General features: G+C 40.9%; 1 long non-coding RNA gene across 1 annotated transcript in view; it reads right to left on the reverse strand.

Annotated features, from left to right (window-relative positions):
• Positions 1-507: 507 nt before the first annotated feature.
• The window catches only part of LOC119848734, a 377186-nt gene continuing 359129 nt past the window's right edge, over positions 508-18564 (reverse strand). The window contains exon 5 of the long non-coding RNA XR_005290325.2: positions 508-1126. This is a non-coding gene — a long non-coding RNA (uncharacterized LOC119848734). The remainder of the gene's footprint in view (positions 1127-18564) is intronic.

The following is an 18564-nucleotide window of genomic DNA, read 5'->3' on the forward strand; positions in this document are numbered from 1 at the left end:
AGACCTTCAGGTTGTGGAAATGAGAGAGACGGCAAAAAAGGTGAACCTGTATCTGAATAGTGCAATGCCCCCAAATTAAGTGCGTGTCACCCTTATTCTGCTATGCATTTGATTTGCATCACCATTTTTTTTTAAATGAAGAAAAGGAGTACTTGTGGCACCTTAGAGACTAACAAATTTATTAGAGCATAAGCTTTCGTGAGCTACAGCTCACTTCATGTAGCTCACGAAAGCTTATGCTCTAATAAATTTGGTAGTCTCTAAGGTGCCACAAGTACTCCTTTTCTTTTTGCAAATACAGACTAACACGGCTGCTACTCTGAAACCTGTGATTTTTTAAATGAGTTCAGGGTGACTGCAGGTTGCCCCTTATACTGGGTTTGCGGCAACTCCATGTTCTTTCCAAAGTGTGGTGCGGGAGCTTGATGTTCCAGCCATTCACATCACAACATTTTAAGAAGGTGGGGTACATAAACCAGGAAATGTGGGAGCTGCTACTCTACCCCTTCATCGCTGTACAACTCGGTTCCTCGCTTGTAAAATGGGAATAACAACACATTCTTTCTCATGCCCTTCATTTGCCTTGTCTGTTCAGACTGTGAGCTCTTTGGGGCAGGGACTGTCTCACCGCGTGACGTACAGCATTTAGCACAACAGGCCCCTTCCTCTCCAACGGGGCTGGAGTAATACAAATAATAAATGCTTCCACTTGTCTCTGTGGCTGGAGACAAGTGCTTACGGGGGCTTTAGCCCATTCAAAATTTAGGAATTGCGGTAATAAATAACGGGAACACTGAGTTTAGAACAGACGCTTCTTTCTCCCGCTGTATTAAAAATGGACAAATTTAATTGTGATATAAAACTACTCATTAATGTGGTATTCAACTACTGTTGTATCTTTTTTCTTTTTTTTTTTTTTTACTCAAACCCCACCAAATAAAAATAAAAAAAAGCCTGTGCCTCTGATAGCTCTGTGCTGTCTTGTCACTCTCCGGTGTAGACGTCTGTCTAAAGGGCTAGTCTTCAGAAGTCAAAGGTTCAATCCTACAAACCCTTCTTATTCTTTGGATGACGAGTTATAGATTTTTTGTCTCTGATCTCCCATTGCTGGTTGCTTGATTTGCATCTGAAAATAAAAAGCTTTCCATTAACAACAATAATAAAAATGAAGAGGGATATAAATCTCAATTCACTGTTTACCATCAGGACAAAATCTTTAAGCCCATGCCTGGCGTATTGAGTTAATGGACGGCAGGTTTATAGGAAGGGGAGAATATTGCCAGAAATATTCCTGAGTTTGTTCCACCTCTAAAAGCATTGATTTAATTAAATTTCTCTTCATCATCGGCAGAAAGCATGGATCTAATTGCAAGCTCAGAAACATCAGTTGTCCAAGTGATTGGATAGTCATTAGAAATGAAAGGGAGAAAACAAGGCATTGACGAATGTGGGTTTATTAGGAGCTCTGCCTCATTGTTTCATCTTGTGGAGCTGTTGGAAATTGGCTACAAAGTAATAAAAGAAAATTAAAACACATAAAAGTTTGTAAAAGTAACATGGAAGGGCCTGCGTTAAACACACATAAGCAAGAAGATAGTGAGAAGAAGAATACATCATAAAGATTTAGGGTCAAATCCAAAGCCCATTGAAATCAATGGGATAGTGATGTGCTTAGTCACAGCATGTTATTCAGTCACTAGATGTCGCTATATAACGTATAGTGTTCCAGGTAAACAAATGGGCCAAAGCTGGAACTCGAGCTGTGTGGAAGCCTCTCTGATTGTGGTTCTTGCACCTGGAGGCTCCATCCGGGATCAGGTTCATTTTGTTACCTGCTGTACACACACATCGTAGGAGAGAGTCCCTGGCCGACAAACACCACACTACTGACAGCTGGCATGGTCCAGTGGATTTTGCACTGATCTAGAACTTGGGAGATCTGGGTTCTGTGCCAGGCTCTGCCCCTGACTTGCTGTGAGATCTTGGGAAAGTCACTTCATCTCTGTAGGCCTGTTTCCCCTTTCACCATTTGTCCTGTCTATTTAGACAGTATAGTTAGTGCCTTTGGGACAGGGACTGTCTGGCACTTTTTAGTCAGTGCCGAGCACAACAGGGTCTTGGCTGGGGCCTCTAGGTGCTACTCAGGTAACGATCTAGGATACAGCCCAGTAGATAAGGACACAAACAGGTAGTGGGAGAGAAGACAAAGTAACAGGGGAGGCAGGTGTGCGTGCATACGTTTTTAGTCACAGTGGTGTCAGTCACAGGTGGCAGTCATCCTAACTTCTAAATTTAATAGATTAGATGGAAAATAATGCCTGCACCAAATACTTCCCCTTAGGGGACTGGCATCTCTTATTACTGTTTCCCAGTAATTAGCACCTATGCCCTATGAAAAATCAGAGCTTGGCATTCTTTTTAAAACAGGGATGCAGGAAGTTCTGGTCACTTCCATTTTTCTCAGTGTCAAAATGTCACCGCTTCTGCAGTCAGCAAACAGCTCAGGAGCAGCGTCTCCCATTGGGAGTTGTTGCAGCAATGCCAAGCTCAGGCTTCAAACTAGGAGGTGGCAAATGTTGAAAGAGGAGCGCATCCCAGACTAGTGGCAACATCTGCCTCTTAATGATGTAGCGGCGTCAGCAGCCATGGCATTGGTCCCCTTCCCAGAAAACCCATCCATACTGTGCAAAGTGTGGTGCATGCCAATTTAGTTCTCAGATCCCAAGCATAAACATGTTACTGCTTAGCGGAAGTGGAGGGACAACGACGAATGTTTTTCAATGAAGCTAAGGCATGCAGATAACCTACTTAATTGCACTTTCATAGATTAATAGATTCTAAAGCCAGAAGGGAACGTTTGATTATCTAGTCTAATCTCCCACAGAGTACAAAATAGAGAACTCCCCCACAAATAATTCCTAGAGCAGGTCTTTTAGAAATACATTCAATCTTGATTTAAAACTTCTCAGTGATGGAGAAGCCACCACGACCCTTGCTAAATTGCTCCAATGATTAATTATGCACGCCGTCAAAAAATTATGCCTTATTTCCAGTCTGAATGTCTAGTTTGGACTTCCAGACATTGGATTGTCTCTGCTAGACTGAAGAGTCCATTATTAAATATTTGTTCCTCACATAGGTACTAATAGACTGGAATCAAGTCACCCCTTAACCTTCTCTTTGTTAAGCTAAATAGATTGAGCTCCTTGGATCTATCACTGTAAGGCAGGTTTTCTAATCCGTTAATCATTTTCATGGTTCTTCTTTGAACCCTCTTCAATTTATCAACTTCCTTCTTGAATTGTGGGCACCAGAACTGGATAAAATATTCCAGTGCCGAACACAGTGTCCGAGCTCATGCTCAGCTGACTATCCTTGACAACCCCCAAATCTTTTTTTAGAATCACTGTTTTCCAGGACAGAGTCCCCCATCCTGAAAGTATGGTCGACATTCTTTGTTCCTAGATGTGTTTATTTACATGCATATTGTTTGCACTCAGTTTACCAAGTGACCTGTCTTCTTTGTTATTTACCACTCCCCCCATGTGATGCTAGCAGACCAGGTGCCAAGGCCCCTAGGCCACAATTGAACACTGACAAAAACATAGTTGGAAACCCGTCTGGCTCATCTGTGTGTTAGTATTGTTAAAATAGTTCTTAAGATTTTACAAATGTGTTTAGTCTTTATGAATTGCTTGTAGGATGCCACACGTATTAATCTCACTTATACATATCTGTGCACCATGTTGTCGGATGATATTAAGTGTTGGCACTGTCATTCTCTGTAACTGTGTAACTCACCAAAGAGGACAGAAGCCTCATTTAATGTAAAGGCAGGCTTCCTACAGAAGGTTTTCGGTCCTGCACACAAGAAGGCCCACTGAAACCAAATGAGCCATTGTGAAACGTCACAGGATAAAGACTTTGCTGAGTGGTCACCCCACACCTATGAAGAGGAGATATACAGGTGGACTTATCCCATCAGCTTGCACTCGAGGAGAAGGGAATAAAATTCCCAGACAAGAAGGAACTCTATCTATCTTGAACATCACATAGTTCAGAGTATGTTTAGCGCCAGTGTTGCAAGTCCATCTCTACCTAAGACATGTAGTGTGTTGACATGAACGCCTTATGCTTCCTTAAAAACTAATTATTTAATGAGACACCAAAGTAAGGTACAGATTAAAAAAATACACCATATACTATGGTATCTTTTAAAATATGCCAAACGTTGCTAAATAACTCAAAAACATTGTGCAGTGCAGTGATTATGTCCCACTGCCCTCCATTGGACAGAATAAGAGCTAATCAAGTGTGGGTCACAAACCCTATATTGCCAGCAGTTAGCAGAGACTCACCTTTTGGTGTGTGGTAGGGGTGATCCGAGTTCTATCCCGGTAAAGTGGCCTTGGTGTGCAGCACTAAGTGGCTTTAGCGTGCAGCATAGTAACAACTTTGAAGCCCTAGGTAGCCATGGATTTGTTACAAGCATCAGATTTACAAAGTTGTTTAGGCATCTAAAAATACACATAGGTGCCTAGCGGATTTTACAAAAACGCCTAAGTGGATTAGGTGCCTAAACACCTGTGTCATTCCGGCCCAATATGGTTTTTCCTCCCAAATGAACAGAATCAAGATGGAACTATTTTACTGGATACATTATCTGAATATGGAGAACAAAGATTGGTTTCTAACGAGGTACTTAATTTTCTGAAAGAAGCCTGTTTTCCCCCCCAGTTACTTTGATTACAACCACTTCTCTGATCCTAACCAGCTCCTGCTTCACAAATTACTTAAAATTATTCTTTGGGTATGTAAAGCGATAGATTTTTTATTTATTTATTTTATTTTATTTTGCACAGCCTAATTTTGCTTGTTTGCTGAAAGTAATCCTTTGAAAAAGAGAAGACGTTTTGTTGTTGTTGCTTTTTGGTCAGCAAAGCCAAATCTCTTTGGGGGAAAAAAAAAGAAGAATGCAATTATTTTGTGCTAATGATCACAACAAAGAAGAATCCCTTTGTAATGGGGAGGTGAGCCACTGATTCCTCGAGACTGCAGTGGCTCCAGATATTACTGCTGGAGCTCTGAATTGATTTCCGGGATTGTGTCAGTGTAAAAATGATAAAGACTGGGGTAATTTCTCGACTAATAACAGCATTTATTGTTCTGCACGCCATCTGTCTGTGGTTATATAGCATCTATCACTGTGTTATCTAAGAGGTTCTTAGTGCTAAGAAAAGGGAATTAAATTTCATGCTTCAGGGCCTGGGAAGATCGTTGCAGGGGTCAGGAAGCCTTGTCTCCATATTTCAGCAACAAAACAACTGCAATGATGGTACAAAAAAGCTAGCATACGCAGATCCAGGGCAGTAGTTTGAGACCTGGTGTTAAAACCACCTGAAGCCTCCTACACTTGCAGTTTAGCACCAGTTCAGTTGCAGTGTTGCTGCTGATTGCTGAAAACAAAGTATTAATGTTTCTAGTTTAGATGCAGCTTGCGTGTATAACTGTATGGCTCAGCGGGGGAGGTGCATTATGGGGGATTTTCACCTCTTTCTGAAACACCAGAGACTGGTCATCACTGGAGGTGTGACTGACAAATAAATTGATCTCGTATGACAGCCTTTAACTCTATAATTAGATACACACACGCAGTGTATCTTCTAATCCCCAGCAGGTGTACACTGGAGTAACTAAACTGAAGTCAATGCTGAGGATCTAGCCCATAATCTATTAATTTTCCAAAGGACAAGGAAAAAAAAAACAATAAAGCAGATATGGACACAAATGTATGGTCCAATACTGCTCCCATTGACTTCAGTTCAAGCAGGATTACATCCAAAATGAAGATTTTTTTAAAGTCAACATATTTTCTAAAATGAATTAAAAAGACCAAACACTTCCGTAGAAAATCTGCATTAAAAATACAATCCAGTAGCTCTGTGGGGTTTCTGATGCCATGAAGTTGTGATTGAAAGATGGGGCAGAAAATGTGGACTTTTATCATTTATATCTGGGAAGACTTCAGGAAACAAAGACTTCCATGTGAACTGTGTAAAGGGATTTTCCCCAAAACTCTGGCGGGGAGGGAGATACCCTCCAACTCTCTCTCAGCTCAAGAAAGGGCATTATGTTAAACAGATGTACCTTATTGCCTGGCAGGTCTAAATTTTAAGTCTGCAAAACCTCATGATTGTCTCTTATTTATGTCCAGATATTCCTCCTCTCATCCCTGTTCTTTTAAATGCAATCGCTGTACAAAAATCATGAGTTATGAAGCTTGCAAAGTTATTGGTTTAAAAAAGCTGAAGCAGCAGGTTTGTGCCCGCATTTGAACATTTAGATCATTCTCCTGAAAGCTAAAAATAGTAGCTATGCTGGGGCATGTGACAAAAAGGACAGAATTTCAAGATTATTTTGAAAAAGTAGTTCCCTATCGTTGGAAATGCAAGAGACAAGAGGTCTAATTTATGCAAACAGCAAGTTGCCAATCTCTTCAAGACTACGCCAGTTCCCAGGTCCTATCCGGCACTCATTGCTCACACTATGTGGCTTTAAAATTTATGTAACAATAAATGGCCTTAATTTCTCTTTCCTCCTCCTGCTGGGGGAAAAGCAGAAGAGACAACACCAAATTCTATTTTGGAGTTAGAGACCGTGAGCATCAGCTCCAATTCCCTCCTTTGCAATAGGAGTTGGAGCATGCATTGCACTTCCTGATTAGTATTATCCCTGATTAGGTTGCAGATAGTCCTCTGATTAAAGTGCTCTTGGCTATTTTGGAGTGACACATAAATATACATGAATGCAGCAGAGGAGAAAAAAGTAAACAGACAACAAAGTAGAATCTAGTAGTTCTTGCTCCGAGGTATGACGGGCAGGTTCAAGTCCCAGCCCTGACCCAGACAGATTTTCAGGATGGGACTCTAGAAGAGGCTTGTCTCATTTATAATGGTTAATGATCTGAATGCGTAAGGGTTCAATCCAACTCCTACTGGATTGAGCCGCAAATGGGAGGCGTAGGCCTCTGACCAGCATCTGGGTTTTCCTGTAGCATAATATGGTCCAGAGATTGGACAGAATGCTGAAGTTCTTATGGCTTGACAGTTTATTAGTGGTATTTGGATCTGAATTTACCCTTAATCTGGATCCGTACTTCTGAGTGAGCCCATAAAAGAGGCTAGACTCAGCAGTAAATTTCAGAGATCCACAATCATGTTCAAATATTCTTTAATTCCATGGCAGGCTTCTGGGATTCATGATTCCAGTTTGGTTTTGGGATTTTGACTCAAAATCATTATTTATTATACCTTTCTCCATGAATTCAAATGGATGCCAATAAAGACAAATGACCACGCTTATTTTGGGTTTGTATTTCTTAAGTGTGGGGGGTTTAAGACATCTTTAGTGTAGCCTTAAGGATTTTCCTTTTTTCCTCCATGTTTTGTCTTTCCTCCCATCCCCACTATGATCTTAACTGGTTCACCCATCCTCACTAAGGGCCGGACGCAAAGAAGTCAATGGAAAGACTCCACCAGACTTCAGTAAACTTTGGATTATGCCCTAAATAACCATTTTGACACACTGAAAAAGAAATGCTTCCAACCAGACTATTTTGCTTTTCCTTCTTCCCTGATAGCTGGACAGAACTTACTTGCTGGCCAAAGTTAGCAATCAGCAATAAGAACTAGAGATGGTCAGATTTATCCTCACCCATCACTTATCGGGAAAAGGAGACCTTGCTTTAGGACTCTGAAGGCTGCACTTGGGCCACCATGTAGATCTCTCCACCCAGCTCAATAGGGCCTTAAGGGAAGGACATTAAACCTCATGCTTCAGAACCTAAGCAATTCTCTGAACTCAATGGCTAGGATGAGACTTTCCAGGAGATGGTGGGTGGCAGATTGCCCTACATTTGCCTACTGTGGGAGATGGTTGCATTTTCCTCTTAAGCTTCTGTTGCTCGCCACTGTTGGAGACGGATACTGGACTAGATCGGACACTGACCTGATCCAGTGGGGAAATCATAATGCCTACAAGATATTATTATTATTGTTTGATCAGGACAATGGAAACCAACAGCAAAATTGCTTGCCAGGGGAAAAAGGGCACCTCCTGAGACAACGGACAATAAATAAATTGCAGTCAAATTAAATCAATGCTATGCACACTCCTATCCTTTTGCTACATCTCTGATTACTTTTCAAGTGGCTTCCGCATGAACAGATGTTTCCAGTGTATTCCTAACCCATGCTGCCGACACACTTTTTGAGAGACGGCAGCTTAATCTCGTGCTGCTGCTGTTCACTTGATGTGAAGAGAGAGAGCAAAAAGGCGCCTAACTAGTTTTCTAGTGTTTCTTGTAGGCAGCTTAGTAATGGAGTATATGGAAAGAACCCTTCCTCTTCCTTCTGACACCAGGAGAGCTTTTTCCAGTTGTTTCCTACTGGGGCTTTTCATCCTGAGTCTCTCCTTCTCTCAGTGACCCTTATCCTCAGTGGGTTTTTATTTTTTTCTTTGCTTTCCCTCTTCAGCTCCGGTGAAGATGGGTGAATCTGTTCAGCTGTAACAGACAAGAGACCAAACCTTCACCTCCTCTGCATGGTTTCATCTGAGACTGGATAGGTCAAAAGAAACCAGTTTTCCCCATGTTCCTGTAATACCTTTGCAAAACGTGTGTTGAGTCCTGAGAAGATAACAGCCAACTACTGGTTCTTAGAAATGGGGCTTCTCCTTTAGCTTCGGTGGTAGAAGTTTGTGCTTAGGTGCTGAAGACAGCAGGTTCAAACACTGTTAATAACCTCTGCTGGGGGTTCACAATGTCTCCAGTAGAGTTGTTCAAAATTTTGAACTGGGACATTTTGAAGTTGTGGGGGGAGGGAATTTGAGGAAACCTTCAAGTACAGTTTTGTGAAATTTGCCCCACTCCAATTTTTCAAACAACTCCAGAGCTGGTTATTTTTTATTTTCAGACTGTCACCAACAGTTGGCTAATTTTCAATTAGGAAAAAAAAAAACCAAACGAAACAAAATCCCCACTAGTTTCCCTTAGCAACTCTAGTTTCCAAACCTAGCTAGGGTTGGAGATACCTGAAAACTCTCAAGGCAGCGGTTTTCTTAAAAGCTCTCTGCTGGAGTTTCCTGAAGAAAACTCCAAAATAAACTCAGTGACAACTCCACGGAAGTGACCAAGGTTTGCCTATTTTGTAATCAAAACCACCGAAGATCATTATGAGGATCTGCCTGTCTAAGATTTTTGTATCACCATCTTAGCATCTCATTATCTTTGGTGTATTTATTCTCACAGCACCTTTGTGAGGTAGGGCGGTGCTGTTATCCCCATGTTGCAGATGGAAACCTCAGGCACAGAGAGATTATGGGTACATCTACACAGCAAAAACCCCACCCACAGTAGAAAGTTGCAGAGCCAGGGTCAACTGAATGGGACTGGTGGGGTTTGTGCCACAGGGCTAAAAATAGCAGTGTAGACGTTCCTGCTTAGTTTCCGAGACCCCCGCCCCCCTCGCTGGGCTTCAGAGCAAAGATGTGAACGCAGCTCTCCCATATCCTATGCTATCGCCCTAACTGCTAGACCATCCTTCCACTATTCCAGCTCACTCTTAACAGCCTGCTGAATCTTTGTCTCGCGTCTGCCACCAGGCTTGCCCGTTGGCATCCACGGTAACAGCCTTGTTTTGTGATGTGATTACGTGCCCGCTGGCATTGGACTGAGACCAAATCATTTCACATACGTCACTGAACAACTATCAGCTTGTAGTCACTCCTGCCCCGGATTCACTCTGGCCATCTATAAGCTTTGAGAGTGTAGCCAACAAGCAACAAGAGACAACTGAGAAATATGAGAAATCAGAGACCAACATTTTGAAACAGGAGTGCCTAAAATTACATCCCTAAATCAATAGGGCAGGCACTAAAATCATGAGAGCAGCTCATTTTGATATAAAATGTGCAGGGTCAGATTAGTCCTCTGGGTAACACCATTAGGACTGTGATGTAGCTGGCATAGGGGAAAACTGTATGTGCCCACATGGTTGGGAGGAGGAGAACCAAAAAGCCAGAAGCCCATTTAATTACAGCTGTTTCTACGTCAAATGCACTGTGTCAGGCTACACGTGATTTCCTCTCCCAATTTTCCACCAAATGCATCCGATGAAGTGAGCTGTAGCTCACGAAAGCTTATGCTCTAATAAATTTGTTAGTCTCTAAGGTGCCACAAGTACTCCTTTTCTTTCTCCCAATACGTGGAGATTAATGAATACCTGGAGCAGTTTCGGGTTTCCCACTTGTTGTGCCATATACCATATTGTTTAGCCAGAGAACCTCCCCAGATTCCTGACTCCATTCCTTTTCTGTTCCCGGCAAAAGCATCACACAGACAGAGAAAGCCTTTGTTTCTCCCCCCTTCCAGCTTTGAAAATATCTTGTCTCCTCAATGGTCATTTTGGTCAGGTGCCAGCGAGGTTATCCTAGATTCTTAACCCTTTACAAGTCAAAGGGTTTTTCCTCTGGCCAGGAGGGACTTTAAAGGTGTTTACCTTGCCCTTTATATTTATGACAGGAGCTCTGAGCTTTCCTATCACGAGTAACTGGACAAGTGCACATGTACGTGACTCGTGGGTGCAATCAGGTAGTTGGATAACTCCATTTGGTCACTTGTGCACCTGCAGTTAATTAGTACGTGGAATCGTGTGACTGCAATTGAGTGCAGACATCAAGGTAGAGGTCATTTAATAAACATCAGCTCTCAATACTTAAAAACATGGGAAGGTTAAAGAAAAAGCCCAACAAAATCCAGGGATATAAGTAACTTAGTAGAAATCTCCTGGGGATAGGCATTCAGCTTATGTAAATTATCTCGGCAGATTTATACCATCTGAGCAATTGGGCCCCTATGAAAGTTAGAACTAGCTCAGTTTTACCCTGGTTTGTGTGCTCCTGCATTGTCTCACCTCTATTTCCTTTTCTTTGTGTGCTAACGTGAATATTTGCCTCTCTGAACCGAACACGGTTTCCTTTAAGAAAACCCCTATTCTTTGCTGCTTGTGCATTACTTTGACTATTCAGCAGAGAGGCCAAATGGATGGAAGTCAGGAGAATAAAAAAAAGGCAATGTGTTTCAAGTTAATGTATCATGGTGCATTCTGCCACAATATCTTCCACTGGTATGGTGAAATTCAATTGTGTGCAGATAGCCAATGCGACATTTAAGTCCCATTTAAGCCCTTTAAACCCGGCTTTTCATAAGAACTACACATCTCTTCAGAGATGCTAAAGTAGTGGGTAGCCTATAGACTAATGCTCTGCACAGGACTGAATTTCAGCCCTAATGAACAAAGGCCCAGATTTTGATCTCAGTTATACCAGTGCAAATCTGGAGTTACCCCATCGATGTTAATGAAGTTACTCCAGATTTACATTGGCGCAATATCAGAATCTGGTCCCCATTCTTTACTTATCATGCAGCTGCAGCTGGGATGTTCTAATTCTGGTGTTATGAATATGCCCCTGTTTAACATAGCTGTCTTAAAATTATGTCTATAAAGGGCTCTGAGGCAAGGAGCAATTTGGTGCATCTATCAGAGTAGAAAATGTATTGTTTTAATGACTCTCTCCTGATGACAATTGCTTATTGAAATAGGTTCTAGCATCTTAGAAATATTTTTCATTCTCAAGATGTTCTTTTCTTTCTTCCAGGAAAGAAAAGTTCTGTGTATATAAAATGTTGACATTTCTTTGACAAGCTATAGAACATCAGCAGTATTTTCAAAAAGCAAAGCATACATTTCTATTGTGCTCAAGAGTGGCTTCACATCTCCATAAGAAAAAAATGTAGCCATCAATAGATGGATGAGCCAGGACTAATATATACAAGAACTACCTGAAATGAACTTCACTGGTAGAATTTGGCACTTATACCAAAAACAGATCCAGAACAAAAAGCTTTTCGATTCAGCATGACATTTACCATTTCTTCTGCAAAATTTTGTAGAACACCGATGCTCTGAGTAATGAAGACATAAGCTATATGCAGTGATAGCCTGACATAACACTGAAGCTAAGCCACACCAGTATTATGAACTCCAAAGCAATCAAAAATCATGAGTCAAGCTCTCCAAAATAGCAAGCTTTTTAAGAGAGTCATGATCTTCAAACTGTATAGATCATGGGTTCTTTTTATTTGCATTCTTGTTGTGGAACCATTTGGGTTCAATTTTTTAAACTTCCCGCAGCAGGCATGACAGTTAGAAACTTTTAAAAAATGAAGTAAGATTTTCATATAATCACATGACTCCAGGAGCTGAGGCTTTACGAAAAATACCAAATATTGACAACACCGCACCAACGCTATGCAAATGTTATGAAAATATACGTAAAATACATGTGGTTGAAGATTTTTGCCAAAATGAGTTTCCTGTTGGAAAACGTATTTTCGTTGAAATCAACACTTTTCACAGGAACTTGTCGATTTTGACTTTCTTCTTTCATTAACATCAAAATGTTTTGTTCTGATATTGGTGAAATGTTTCACTTTGCTTTATTGTTTCAATTAATTTCATTTAGCCTTTTTGCACTACATTGAATTATTAATTTTAATATATTTATATCTATTTTACATTATCACTTTTTGACGTTATTGAAACAAAATGATTCGTGCCCAATCAAAACATTTTGGAATTTTGGGGATTTCACAGAAAATTTCAAAATGTCAGCTTTTTGTTCCAGTTCCTAATGTAAGCTCTTTGGGGCAGGCAATCTTTCCTAATAGGTCTCATCCTGTATCCATTCAAAACTCACACCGACTTCAATAGTACAAGACCAATCCAATTATGGATGTACAGAAAACCTTAGAGCAAGCAGTCCCTGATTTTGACAATAGCCTGTGTATGCTGCTATGATGAATTATAGCCATCATAAGAAACAAGAGTTCTCGTTAAGATGACTCTCTCTGAAGTTTATCAACATTTCTCTCTGGCTTTAGCCCTGTCATCGACTTTCCAATTTGTTCATGATCTTTTCTGTTATTATTCTAATCATTCTTTTCTGCTTGTACCCATTGCCCTGTCACTGTTTCAGGGCCAAAAAGGAATATCGCTACAATCTTCTGGATAGCCAGGAGATTACAAAAACACATTGTTCAAGGAGATGAATTTTTGAAAAATAGCTTTATTTATTGCAACACACAAATTCATTATAACCCACTGTGTTATGACAAAGGGGACCCTTTCTAAGGTATTTGGGTGCCTGACTCCTACTGATTTGAATAGGAATTGGGCACCTAAATACTCGAGCTCAGTGAATTAAGAACCTAAGTTTCATTGGGACTTAGGCTCCTAAGACACTACAGCACTTGTGAATGTTTCACCCCAAAATGACCAAATTTGGATGCCTAAAGTTAAGTACATAAATAAAACTAATTTTTTTTCCCAGAGAGGTTGAGCATACAGAATTACAGGGCTGTCCAGCTTCAGAGACTGCTGATCTATGAGAACAACCAAGCTCAAGATTATACTTCCTTTTGATTACATATTGCAAAGAATCCCTCCATAATCTACATCTACATATTATATATATGTATAATATATGAGATATAATATATATTATATATATATATGAGAGAGAGAGCACGCATGTGAGAGCCCTTTATTCTATGGCAATTCTAATCATAAAAGCGGTTAGACTTATTCTTTAAAAAAAAGTTCTTTTTCTTTAGACTGTGTAATGAAAGGCACCTTATACTAATAGTAGTAATAAAACCCAACTTCCGGATGATGATAATGATTCAGCCCAATTTATCATCAGAAAATGTCAATGTCACACATGGAATAATCAAGTAAGAATGCTTCAAGAGGAGGAAAAATAAAACGAAACGCACCCAATTTTGAAAAGACAATCGGGACTGGTTATGAAAATGATGGAAGTCAGAGGCTTAAGTGATTAAGTTGAATATAGAGCTCACTCATTTGCAATTTGATTTTAACTGTGGGCAAGATGAGGGAAAACAAGAACGGGGCCGTCTGCAGCATAACTTTAATAAAGCATAATTAGGAAAAGATTAGCATAGAAGAAAGAAAAGCATCCTAATTCACCTTCCCATAGCTTGCCAGTGCATCTCTTGATGTTGATTATTATTTTCAGTGGGCTGGTGTTTACAAAGGTTTGATTAGATTGTAGGAATGCAAATTAAGGGAGCTTGTTTAGAATGTATTTCCTCTCTTCGCACAAGAAGGTAGAAATCACAGTGGCAGGCAACGTTGAAATGCTATGGATTAGACGGAGAACGTAGATGAATCTGGATACTATATATTCTCACCCAATATAATCCCAACTCAGAGAGATTTGGAGATTTTTAGGATCTCAAGCCTGGATAATAATAATAATAATAATACTTAGCTTTTACAGAGCGGTTTTCATCTGTAGAAATCAAAGTGCTTTACAAAGGAAGAAAACGACCATGATTCATTGTCTTCAGATCCAGAAAGTCACACAGGAGGGTCAGTGATACAATCCAGGTTCCCCAACTCCTATCCCCATACCCTACCCTCCAGATCTACTATAAATTGCTGATCAACCTACAGCAGTCCTGGCATGACCACTAGCTCAGATTCCTCAATGGCTTTCTTGCTCGTCCGATGAATAGTTGTTTTTTTTTTAAGTTGTGTACAGTGTGATATTAGTACTGGACACACTGTAGATAAACCAGAATACTTTCAGAATCCCCAGCACCCCATGCTGACCACAATGCATGCTAGTTTGAGATACAATGTGGCCTAGGAGATAGAGTACTAGAGTGGGACTCAGAAGACTTGTGTTCAACTTCTGGCTCTGAGATTGTCCTGCTGGGGGACCTTGGGCAACAAACTTCCCCCTCTTGGGGCCTCAATTTACCCATCTGTAAAATAACCTCCTTTGTAAAGTGCTGTATAGGAGCTAGGTATTATTATTTTGTGGGCCACCCTCTCAGCTGAGGCTTCTAGGAGCTACTGTAACACAAATAATAAGAAAAACGAAAATGATTTCTGAAAATGGCCTTCAAAAGAGCGTGAAGAATCTTGTGATACTGCTGCCAGCTGTCGGCCTCTCTGCTAAGGAGGGCAACGATGGCATCTTTAAATGAATGCTACATCCTTAACGAACACGGGACCACTCCGCAATGTAAAAGGGAAGCAATTAGCAATCCAACAGCGTTGGACGTTGTGTTTTTCAAACTTGGCTACTGGGCTCATTCATTGCGCCTCTTGGTAGAAACCACCAAACTGCCATTAGATGGAAATATCTTTCGGTCATTACCGACTAAGGCCAGATCTGAATGCACAAATTAGAGGTGAAAAGCACCGTCTAAGGCACAATCCACTCTTCTGAATTCTAGATGCAACGGTGCATTTGTCTCCTTCAGATTGAAACATCTTCACATGCCTTTATTAATTTGTCTTCTAAAAAAAAAATTCCTGTCCTTTGTGAACCAGAATCTTGCATATCTATGCTATTAATGAGAAACCACCTGGCAGTGGAGGTTCAGTGTTATAATTATTTTTAAGAAACACAGCTCTATGGAAAAGTGCTCTTTAAACAGAGCGTCAGCAAATTTGCTCTGTGGTTTCATACGAGAGGGAAAAATCTTATTTCAGCCCGCTCAATTTTCCTTCAGAACAAACAGTATAATGCAATAAAACCCTGGCCATATTTATTAAGTAAACCACACCCACGCCGTCCTTTTCTAGTAGTGGCTAGGCTACCTATAGAGAATAATGAGACTTCTACAACCATAGCTAACAGAGCTGGCATTTTTAGCTTAGGTAGTAGAAACTCATGCTTTAGGATCCCGAGGTCCCGGGTTACATCCCTGGTACGGAAGCCTTAACCCAGTGGCACTAGGCATTATAAGTACAGGAGCTATACCTATGTGCTATGCTTAGTACACATATAGCCGTGACAGAAAACAATTGCAGTCACCCTTTATCATGCTCACGCTTTCTGCTCAAGAACATCACTAAGAGATAGGGATAGTAAGGTTCGCATAACTCCCCTCAGTCTAGACACACAAAGCATTTCAGGGGCATATGCCAGCACATGTCCATGCACTTCCTTGTACAACTACGTCTGGTAGTAATCTTTATACCATCTACAATACAGAGTTCTGAATCCTTACGGTGGTTCCATCTGGCATATGTGCCCTTTAGAGACACTCAGACATTATAGTGACAGGTACCAGTAAAGGAATGAGGATAGACAGATGGGAGGCAAGGGTTGAGATTTCGTAGTTGGAGTGGACGTTAGCAGTAGCGGGAGCCAGGTGGAAGCAGACACAGAGGCAGTCATGGGACAAGGACATGAAGGGGCAGCCAGACCAGAAACTGCAGTTGAGCAAAGCAGCCATATCAGAAACAAGATGATATATTTGTTATGCAAGATCGAAGTATTACAGTAAAAATGAGGAGGGATGGCATATGTTTCCCCTTTTTCCTCAAGGGGAAATGTATCTCCCCCCCCCACTTATATTTGTTTAAACTACAGTACATGTTTTGCCCTTGGTAATACGCTATTATTTTTTAAAAGCTGTTCCTTAGAACGGAAAGAAAGATTGCGTGTTCTTGGTGCTCATGGGAGAACTAGGGAAAAAGTAAACTTTCAAGCCAAACTGCAGAAGAAGTGGGAAATGAAGGCAGCTTTTATTCGATGGAATAGTGCGAGACTACAAGACATACAGGTCATTTTGACTTCAACATAATAGCACAGCCTAAAAACCACCTCACAGACAAGGTGCCGTTTCAGATTTTGTGGAAGGCAGTTCAGGAAGCTTTATACCTTCAGATTCCTCTTCCATTCCGACACCCAGTTCTTTATCCGGGGATAGATTCAGCAAAAACTTCAAAGGCACAAAAGGAAGACCAAAAAAAAAAAAAAGACTTTCTTCGGAGACTATCCCACATCCTTTGTTATAGTATAAAGACACAATCTGTATAAGTCATTTACTCTCAATCCAACTGAGCCTACGTGTTGAACGCTGGCACCCCGATAGTTTAGACCGAAAGGAGCCACTTTAACATTTTATTCACATAACGACTTTTGAATCATCTGAGGCCTTTTCAAGTCTCGCTGCTGGATATAATCAGGACCAGCCAAGTAAAAAGAAACTAGCTCCTCTTATCTGTTCCCAGGAACTCAGGGATATACAGCAGAGTTGTGACAATAAGGACAAAATAATTGCTTACTCTTAAACATCACCAAATTATCCATCACCTTGATTTTATATATAACTTCAAAAAACCTTTAAAAGACGGTACATTTGTAAAAGTATTTTTGGGCCCATAATCTGGTTTTGAACAATGAAAAAATGCCCCAAACCTCAGCCTAAATAAAAGACTCAAACCATTAAAGTTGGCTTGTGTGTTTTTACAGTGCAGCACATTGGGGCACCTTCAGGCACTACCATAAAGCAATAAGTAGTAACATTTCCCCCCTTCTTTTGATGGTAAATTCACCATCAAAGACCTTCCCAAAGCAGCACCATCTATGCAACAACGTTCTTGCTTTTAGTGATTTAAGGAGTACAATCATATGCAATGCCTTGATATTTCTAAGCCTGCCTCACAACATTCCAGTCACCCAGGGTAAGCCATTATTTTTTTGACATGAGTGTCAAGTATCAGGAATGTTTTCATGATCACTGTGGTTAAAGACAAGTAAGTAAAGACAAGTAACTGGACTGGGGTTTTTCTGGGGCTTTTTAAAACCTATCACTGGGATTTTATAGCACATTGCTCTACAATGGCAGACTTCTGCAGTGCCCATGATCAGAGACACAAACTATTGAAAATAAAAAGCTGACTAGAACATGATGTTTCTTTTCACATGAATTCATTATTCTCATCATTATTTACAATTTTCCAGCTCCAAGTGGGTTGCAGCTGATGCATAAAGCTCTGTCTTGCTTTGGTGAAAGTAGCTGTATCTAGGAAGGTGAAAAACAAGTCAGTTGAACCAGAGAAATATCATCTCTGTTCACCCCAGCTCATTCGAGCTCTTACATTCTCAAAATGTCGTGTGCGGGGTCTTTGCTGTAAACTACCATTAGCCGATGCTAAATGGAAAGATGGGCTACAAAACGCTTTGTAAAATGGGTGCCTGCAGGTGAAGAGCCAAGTATTCTTCAGCTGCAGCATTATCGGGTCACCTGGGGATTTCACAAGCTAAGTAGGGTTGAGCTCACACATTATTCAGGTGGGAGCAGAGGGGCACAGTAAGCAGTGCTGGTCATTTATGAAGCAGCACGCATCCATCTGCATTAACACTGCCCCAATTCCCCGGCAAGGTATTAGATGCCATGGAGCCTGTTTCTGGAGAGTCAGCGCAAGTCCTGTGGATGTTCTGATGAGCTGTAAAGCTGAGGTCTTGTGTGTGGTCTCAGGGACACTTTTGATTGGAAACTACCCTGCCGTTTCAATGGGAGACTAATCTTCAATGCTTATCCTAAACTGGTGAGTGATGTTGCTGTGCACTGTTGAATAACCGTTGACCCGAATTTGATGGGTTAGTTGTTGTGGC

Source organism: Dermochelys coriacea, chromosome 26 (genome assembly GCF_009764565.3).
Source record: "Dermochelys coriacea isolate rDerCor1 chromosome 26, rDerCor1.pri.v4, whole genome shotgun sequence".
Lineage (NCBI taxonomy): Eukaryota > Metazoa > Chordata > Testudines > Dermochelyidae > Dermochelys > Dermochelys coriacea.